Genomic DNA, 9,254 nt, shown 5'->3' with positions numbered 1-9,254 from the left:
TTTTGAACCACTCATGCCCTGGCCCCACTTTTCAGCATTTCAGGGTTGCGGGGTGTTGGGATGTCGCACAGGAGGACATCACCCTGTACGTGTGGCCGTAGCAGCATGGGTTTTCAGGCTGGCGTGGTACCTGAGTGACCCTTGGAACTCTTTGCCCCAGAAAGTTAGTTGGTCTTGGCTGTACTTGGCCTCTGCCCATGTGGAATCAGGGGTTAAATCCATGGGCTCTTGTCCTGATTTGGGAAAAGCTGCTTTTTTAAATTGGGTCATACTAGTGATTGATGTTGCTTTAAAATATCAAATCAGACCAAGAAACACTTATTTAGTAAGCAAGCTTCTGCACCTCCAAAATCCTCAAGAGAAGAAGAAACTGATAGCGATCAAAGCCAAGCTTCCAGGACAAGAATAATTCTCACTCCAATTCAAGATATTTCTGGGAGAGTAGCGTGTTCACATGACAGTGGTTGTGCCCCAGAATCTCCGTCCATGCTGGTAACAACTGGGAGATGAAGGTAAGTCACCCCTCCTTTGTGTGCTCTGGAGCACGTTGGGGGAGCTTGCCACAGTGGGGGACGAGTCACACCACGTATTTGCTGCAGCACCGGCACCACAGATGCCCTCTGACGTCAGGTCCCAATGTTCAGAAATACACCACCAGATACCAGATTTCATTTTCCTTTTCCGTTAATAATTTATTGCTCATTTTCATGGCGTGTTCAGCACATGTTCAAATACTATTTACAAAAATCTTAGGCCGTTGTAAAATGATAATATGTGTTCAATATTTTACTTTCATAAATACACATTTCTGATTTTTATAATGTTTATAGATTTTGCATTTGAAATGTGTTTTTTTTAATTGTATGGATTCTAAGCACTAATTTTACAATCACTATTGCTACAGGTGTTGAAGGTGATGAGAAGAAAGTCCCGACTATGCGTGGACTGGAAGTCTGACTCTGCGAGTGTGAGGAGATGCCAGAGCCCGGGCAGTGCTGCTGGAGCCCCAAGGATGCAGGAGACCAGGTACTGTGCTCACACCCCAGGGGACCCCCTCCCCACGCTCATCCACAGCTTCCTTTCCTGGTGGAGTAGAAAGCAGGAATCGATGGACCCCAAGAATGGCAGAGGGGACAAGAGGGCAGCCTCGTTATAAGTGGTGGGTACAGAAGGGGGTACCGGCTGTAGGACTCAGCGCCAACCAGCTGTGGCCACCACCGGCTCAGCTCCACACACGGCCCCACCCCTCCCCGCTTCCCCAGCCTCCAAGACAGATTCGTCTACAGATGGTCTCACCTCCTCCCCCACTCCAGTGACCAGTGGAAGAAGGAAGGCAGGCCACAGCCATGTCAGTGACAGAAAGCCACCTGACAAAGGAGGAGGACAGAGCGTCAGCGTGAGAGTCAGGGCTCCGGAAAGCATGTGCCATCAGAGGAGCAGTGGGTCATAGGACAACACAATACAAGACAGAGGCCGTTTTGGGATGCTCCCCAAAGGTATGTCCTTCCAGGAACCTCAGAATGTGAACTTAATGGAAATAGAGTCACCGTGGATACAATTGTTGACATTAAGCTGAGCTCATACTGGACAAAGGTGGGCCTTGGGTCCCATAGGACTGATGTCCTTGCAGGGAGAGGAGGGAGACCCAGGCCGCAGGAACTGGCAGGTGTAATACACCAGGGGTACGGAGGAAGGCTGGAAGACGCAAGGAAGGGGCCTCCCCTGGGGACCTAGAAGGGACGCTGGTCCTGCCAGCACCCCCATTTTCGACACCTAGCCTTCTGAACATAGAGACCACACAGTTCTGGTGCTCTCACCGCTGTCCCAGGGCACGGATACAGGGGACACCAAGTCTCTCTATTGGTTCCAGAAAGGTGCTGGGAGAGCTGGCAACCCTCTGACTATTTTTGGCTGCTAAACTGTATTTCTTTGTATGTGAAGCCGAGCAAGCCTGAGCCATGTGGGGCCCTGGCTTATATTTGGATTAAAATGTGATGGAGCTAATGTCTATTTCACAGGATCATTGTGAGGACTACATGACACAGTCTGGGTAGCATATGTCAGGGTGCCTGGCACACAGGACAATTACCAGCAGCATGCCATAGGTTTTCTATTGATTATTGGCAGAAAATAGGCGAATGTAAAATATAAAGTATTTGTTACATTTCTCTCTCTTTTTATTCTAACGTTTCTGACAAGTCTTTGACAAAACACAAGTGAGTAAAAATTTTATTTAAAGGTCTATTTGATGGGGCACCTGGGTGGCTCAGTCTGCAGAGCATCTGACTCTTGGTTTCAGCTCAGGTCATGATCTCAGGGTCGTGAGACCGAGTCTTATGTTGGGCTCTACGCTTAGAGCGGAGTCTGCTTGAGATTATCTCTCTCCCTGCCCTTCCCCTCTGCTTACATTCTCAATCTCTCTCAAATAAATAAATGAATCTTAAAAAAATAAAGATCTATTTACCAATATTATATGAAGACATATAAATATAACAAAGGTAGCTCTGTTTGCTAGAAATTTGGAAAAATTAAGGGAAAGTATAGCAGAATTAGTAAATAGTGGTAACTAGACTCAGAACAATCCAAACAGCACGGTCAATATTTGCTGTCTCAATCTGAGGCACATGATTTCTCTGGATTTTGGATGCATGAAGTTTGGTGGCTCTAAGACATCCTAAACTGAAAGATCATGGGCATCGATTATGAATTTTGCTAGAGAGTCTCTATATAGCAGGGACTTGAAATGATCTGAATTTGGTAACAATTCTCCTGCTAATATGAGCATGGATGAGGAGAAAGTTCCCTGAAGCCACACTTCCTCCTCTGTACCTTGGGGTGATAGCCTCCAAGGCTCCCTTGCCCAGTGGATGGGGTAATGGCTGGAAAGTCCATGGCGTGTGAGCCCCCAGAGCAGCACTGGAGAGAAGTCAGTGGATATAAGCAAAGAACACGGTGTCTAGTGGCTCTGCTAATGGAGAACTCAGAAGAGACAGTGCCTTCGGAGTGTTTTCTGTGCAGACGCTGCTCGTGTGCTCTGGATTGAACGTGGTGGGTTACAGTGTAGAATCCTCCTCGCCACGGATGTACTTTGGGGCGCTCTCTGCGAGCAGGATGACGCTCTTTCCTGAGCCCTGCCTGCTTCCAGAAGGGGTGGACCTGCTGGCATTACCTCTCCTTGTCGTCCCGAACACCGACCAAGTACCCGCTGTGTGCCGGGCTCTGGGCCCCTCGGGGGGAAAGACAGGTGAGCCTCCTGTTCCCTTGGAAACTGTAATCCTAATGGAAGGAGAGCCCCATAAGTAAGTAAATAAATAAATGAACGAACCACTTTTGCTTACTGATGGAAGTACACCAACATAAGAGTGTGCTGTGCTGGATCCCATGCGTGGGACCAGGGGCGCTGCTTTCCCAGGTGGGCCGGGGAGGGCTTCTTAGGGGTGGTGAGCTGTGAGCAAGACCTGAGCATCAAGGAGCAGAGCACAAGAAGATCCTGGGCAGGATGCTCCAGGAGTGGACAGCAACTGCAAAGCCCTGAAGGCAGGAGCGGCCTACAACACGGAGAAGAGGGAGGTGCCAGCGTGGAGGGGGACAGGGACGGTGCAGGGACGGAGCAAAGTGATGGAGGCTGGGCACCAGGTGGCCTGGCAAGGAACTCTACTCGAGGTGATCCTGCGAGGGGATCACCGGTTCAGCCTGCACCGGCAATGCTCCCTCTTGGAAGAATTTGAATCCAGACTGGGACTCATCCCATAAACCAGGATGCTGTAAACCAAGAGGGCTCAGTGCTTTCCAACAGGGCTGGGACAAGGCCAGGTGCCATGGGGCCGAACGAGGCAAGGAACACCCACAGGGAGACACACAAGACTCAGCCAGAAGTAGATGGAGCAGGCCATGCAAGCTTCCAAGGCCCCCACAGCACATGGAGCCCACTGGGCACTGCCGGGTGGCCAAGGATCCTGGAAGTGAACTGTCCTGGGTGCCCCAGCAGGCTGGACAGGTGGACTGGGCTTTGGACAACACGCCCCAAAGTGCAGAGGAGTGCCACTTGATGCCAGGTGGAGAACCAATCTCTCAGTTGCCCCAAAGTGGCCACTGGCAGGAGGAGGTCAGGGTGGGGATACTGGAAGGTGGAGGTCTCTAGAGGCTGTGAGCAAGGGCAGGTGCTGGGCAGCGCCAGGCGGCAAAGGTACAAGCCCTCGAGACCCATTGTAGGGCATCTGGGCAACAGGCTGGGTTAGCGGCTCCACCCGGAGTTGGTGCAATGCCCAGCTGGAACCAGTTTGTGACGGCATGGGGGCTGCTACCAGAGCATCGGAAAGCCAAGCACCGGGATGGGGAATGCAGGCGGGAGGTCAGCTAGTGGCTTCTGGAGGCCCAGGAGGCCCAGGGGACAGCCAGGAGGGAGTAGGCTCTCCTCTCAGGCCAGCCATAGGCTTTGGGATCAATCTCATCAACCCAAGGCGCCCTGTGCTGCGGGGGTGGGGGGCTCCGAGGGAGGAGAGCCAGCACTGGGCAGAGGCCCGAGGGGGGAGGCTGGGGGTCACAGATGCACAATCCCCAGAGGGCTGGCGGAGGTGCTGAGAAGGCCCCTCTGCTGTGAGCCGCACTTGCCTGGCCGAGCAGCCCAGCTGTTCCCTTCTCTCTCCCAAATGCTCCAGGATCCCCCAGATCACCATGTGCACCCCCATCAGACACGGTCATGTTCCAGACCAGGACCAGCTGAACAAAAACCTTGCCACTTGGGCTCCAGTTCCTCCAGACAGGTGGCCCTGGACCAGGTGGCTTCTGGAGCTTCTGGACACCACCTGGCCCTGGCCCTGGCCCTGGCCCTGGCCCCAGGCTGCTGGTGCCCCTATATAGGAGAAGGGGGCCACTCCCCTGTCTGCACTCAGCAGGGTGGGGTCTGAGGGGTCTCCGCAGCGGCACAGCACTCCCACCTGGCCCTGGGAGGCATCCAGGTGGTCAGGCACAGGACCAGGCTGAGCAGAGCTACCTCTGCTGCTGTGTCTGGTTCTTCCCCTGAAATAGGGCCACCATGAGGATCCCCTATTTCCCACCCCAGGCCGCCGGTTATGACTCTGTGCCCTGGAATCTGACAGGCCTTTCTGTGTGGAGGTGCCTGGCCCCCACCCAAATCAGGGGCTCACACAGACAGGGTCCTGAGGGAAGGGTCCCGCGGCCATGCTCCAGAGCCGCACCAGAGTCCCCATTCAGCTCCACCTGGCACCCGGCTCGTAAACGTTATCCCTGTGGTTTTAACCTTGAAAGTCCAGGAAAACCAGAGCCTCAGACCATTGTGTCCAGTTAGGAAAGCAGGGGATTCCCAGCAAACAGTAATGGGCTGCACTGCAGGGAGACTTACGTCACGTTACACAGCCAGTTTAGGAGCAGGAAGTCCAGCTGCACAGAAGATTACAGAAGGTCAAGTGGCCCCTTCGGGAAGATGTGCAAATCTGCAGAAGCAGGTGCAGAAGTCTCTGCCGACTGGTAACGAAACTGTTGGCCTCCCAGTAAAGACCAATGAGAGACAATGCATCCAGGAGTTCCCATCACCCACTCCTCCGCTGTGTGCTTGCTCTGACCTCCTGGCCGAGGGCAGTGTGTTTATCTTCTACGAGGACCTCATGAGGCTCTGGGCATCACATGGAGGATGGAGGGGTTGTGGCCAGCCAGCGAGAGCCTGTGAAGGGAGCCGCTGCCCTCAGCACCTGGCCTGGGCCTCGGGTCCAAGGGGTCACCACCCGCACCAAGAAAGCGCGAGCTGTCCAGGGAGAGGAGTTTGTGGAGACAGTTTGCCCACGTCCCCAAAGCTTTTCTTTGGGTGACCCCTCAAACCTGGCTACCTGCCACCCTGCTCCAGCAATAGATACATTCCCAGAAATAGAGATAAATCTACTTTTGATCAATGATGGATTATCTCACATCCAATTTTCAGGGTTTGCAGCTTCAGAACCACATGAGCAGAGTCGTGTAGGGTTATTGACTGATGTTTACAGAGGCAGTACTTCTGATGGCTGCTCACACCACTTCCTCTGAGTTCCAAATACTTTTCCCCCCGCACTTAGTGACCAGCCATTCCTGGGAATTCTAGGCGATTATCACCCTCCACTCCCTGGGCCAGAGAAAAGCACCTCACTGTTGACATTCACCTGCCAATCCCCACAGTGGCTACACAGAGCTCTCCAACCTACCTCATTGCACTCTGTCCTCCAAAGAGTCTGCACCGGGTGACAGGGGTCTGCTGCAGCGAGCACGGTCCACGGGCTCACCCTGACCTGAGGCACAGGTGAGGCAGAGTCGGAGGACAGCCGTGTGTGGGAGGCTGACCTCAGTGTTGGGGGAGAAGGCAAGCGTTGGAAGCAAACCGTATATGTCTTTCAAAATCAAGACAACTTTTCTTCTAGAAATATCTTTGGTTTTGTGTGGTTTTAGTAACAGTACTTATTTTTACATTCAAAATAACATTAAAGGAAAGTTTGTGATTTGTATGGTTAGCCCAGGACAAGCTGAGGTCGAAAACACTATTGCACTAAGTTTATTTGTTTGTCTGTTTTTCCAGCCAGGAGAGCTGCGTTCAAAGGGAAACCATAAATCAGAAATCTGAATGGTTTCTGACTTTGCCTTTGGGTCATGTCTTACCATCATCTACCTGCCTGGCACCGATACAGGAAAATTCAATAGATTTAAGAATGAAGGAGGTTGGCGGGGGTTGGGGGTGACTGGGTGATGGGCACTGAGGGGGGCACTTGATGGGATGAACACTGGGTGTTATTCTATATGTTGGCAAATTGAACACCAATAAAAAATAAGTTTATAAAAAAAATTTCCAGGATTGATGATAAAAACACTTCACAAGTGAATCTTCTGGAACAACTTGTGTACTTAGCTAGAGAAGATTTAGATTCAAAAGGCTTCCATCAACTCTACAATCTAGCAAGCTATAGCAGGGCCTTGAGCAATTTGCTTAAATTTTCCCAGCCTGGCCTTTCTCAGTTGTGTTTGTTAATATTAAAAAAAAAAAAAAAAAAAAAAAAAAAAAAAAGATATCTTAAAAAAAAAAAAGAAAAAAGAATGAAGGAGCACATGCTCTCTAGCTAAGACCACAGCAGAGGCCAGCCAGCATCACACAAGCCCAAGGCCCCATGGGACCTGACTCAACAGGCCAGTGACAGTGGTTTCAGACTCTAAGAATACATCAAATACGTCTCCCCTCCTCCAGAACTCTGGGAGGAGGGAGTTGGGGCAATGGCCACATTGACTCAGGAGAGACTGGGAAAAAGTGTGGACCATGACCATCTGGCATCCCAGCTGACTTAGTGGCTGCCAGGTGCTCATTGTTATTTGGCTGTTTGAAACGGAGATCAAGGTAATTTTGAGATTTTGGTGGATGGGACATTTTTCCTAAATAGAGGGCATCTTAAATTTAGGTTGCGAATGTGTAACAATGCAGAGGAAGAAATATCTATGTTCCCCGAGATCGTGAACTATGCATCGGAAATAACATTTATCTACGGGCTGGGTTCTAAATGCACATGTAGGGAGCAGACATGAGGGAGGTGCTTTAAAACACCTCGATGGACATAAATCCTTGGAGAAAAGTAGAACATACCCAAAATGTAGGAGCAAATACAGCACCCACAGTCCACCCGCCATCCTGGTCCCAGCCAAGGGCAAGCAAACCACTTGGATTTGGGGAAGGTTCTCTCTCATGGGGATTAATCAGACCCATGGGGAGAAGAGGGATACCCTTTCAGGAATTATTTATGTGAAATATTTCACACTAAAAAAAAAAGGTTTAATGGGCCCAGGAGGCTATTTCTTGTACTGTGCTGCTCTGACCAGATCTGGGACAGCAGTAACATTGAGGAGGCATCGTCGAGATTGCCGTGCTCATGGGGGTGACCAGAGTTGCACAGTCTGGAAGCTGGAGTTATTATTTGACATAGTGTGATTATTATTAAAACAGCGATCACTTATTGAAGATCTACAATGGGCCAACCATTTTTCTATGCATTCCTTCACTCTGTTCTCAGAATCACCTTGCAAAATAGGTTAAATTTTGAGTTCGCATTAATTTATTAATGTCTCCAGACAGTCACACATGATACAAAATTCCGAAGGCATGAAGAGTGCCATGAAAAGTGAGTCTACGACCCCCTCCTTGCACCAGTGCCCTAGGCCCTTCCTGGGAAGCAGCATCAGGAAAGCTTCCACGAATTTCCCTCCAGACATAGTTGATGTATATGTTTATGATTAATAAAGACTACATACACTCCCCGGCAGCTTATTTGTGACTTTGCACTCAACAATGCACCTTGCATGACGATGCCTGATACTTTGGAGTTGGCCCATCTCAGCATATGACACGTTGTTCAATTTAATGGTTGCATAGAATTCCACTTCCACGTATTTTTTCAGCCCCTCCTGAGGATCTCTTTGTTGCCATGCTTTACTGTTACAGACAACACCTCAGTGAATAAGCTGATGTGATTCCTTTCACACATTTGTGAACATCGGTGATGCACGGCTTCTCCAAGCATGGTCCCTGCAGCTCTGAGACCCTTCCAGGGGACTGGCAAGGGACTCCCTTGTCCATCTTCATTCTGGACTGTGGCCAGATTTCCTGCACATTCTTCAACCAAAGCAACATGTCAGGCCGAATGCAGACTCAGCTTTGGGGGCCCGGGTATCTTCCCTCAGACCAGACATTAAAGAAATTTGCAAAAATATAAAACAATGTGTTCTTTCACTATTTTTTTTTGAAAACATAATTTTTAATAGAATATGTGCTATTTATGTTATCATGCAATGGGATTATTGTTATTTTATAATAGATACCTTTCAAATTTCAGTTTTAATTTCTAATATGGTAAATATCAGGAGTTTTGGGATCCTCAGTAATTGTTAATGTGTAAAGTGTCCTGAAACCAGAAAGTTGGAGCATTTATGCTGTAACATACTATTTTAGAAGTGGAATTGGGTTAAAAGTATGTCCTTTTACATTTTACATTTGATAGATATTGTCAAATATCCCTTCATGTAAGTGATATCAATATACATTCCTGCCAGTGATGTATAAGATCGCCAAAGCCTGCCCAGCAGTAGTTATTAAGCTTCTTGATCTTTGCCTACTTGATACTTGAAAACACTACCTCCCTGTAGTTTAGTTTTGCATCAGCTTGAGTGTGACTTTATATAGTTGAGAATCAGTGATATTTTCTTTTTGGTAAATTATCTGTTCATGTTCTTTGTCC

General features: G+C 49.4%; 1 long non-coding RNA gene across 1 annotated transcript; it reads left to right on the top strand.

Moving 5' to 3' along the window:
- The first annotated feature begins 902 nt into the window (after nt 1-902).
- Nucleotides 903-8,701, top strand: LOC144285409 (uncharacterized). Its single transcript, XR_013353697.1, has 3 exons — nt 903-1,026; nt 1,314-1,496; nt 8,462-8,701. It is a non-coding gene; the product is annotated as an uncharacterized LOC144285409 (long non-coding RNA).
- The last annotated feature ends 553 nt before the right edge of the window (nt 8,702-9,254 follow it).

This window comes from Canis aureus, chromosome 1 (assembly GCF_053574225.1).
Source record: "Canis aureus isolate CA01 chromosome 1, VMU_Caureus_v.1.0, whole genome shotgun sequence".
Classification (NCBI taxonomy): Eukaryota; Metazoa; Chordata; class Mammalia; order Carnivora; family Canidae; genus Canis; species Canis aureus.
The sequence above is the reverse complement of the archived record's forward strand: the minus strand, read 5'-3'. Positions and strand labels throughout refer to the sequence as shown.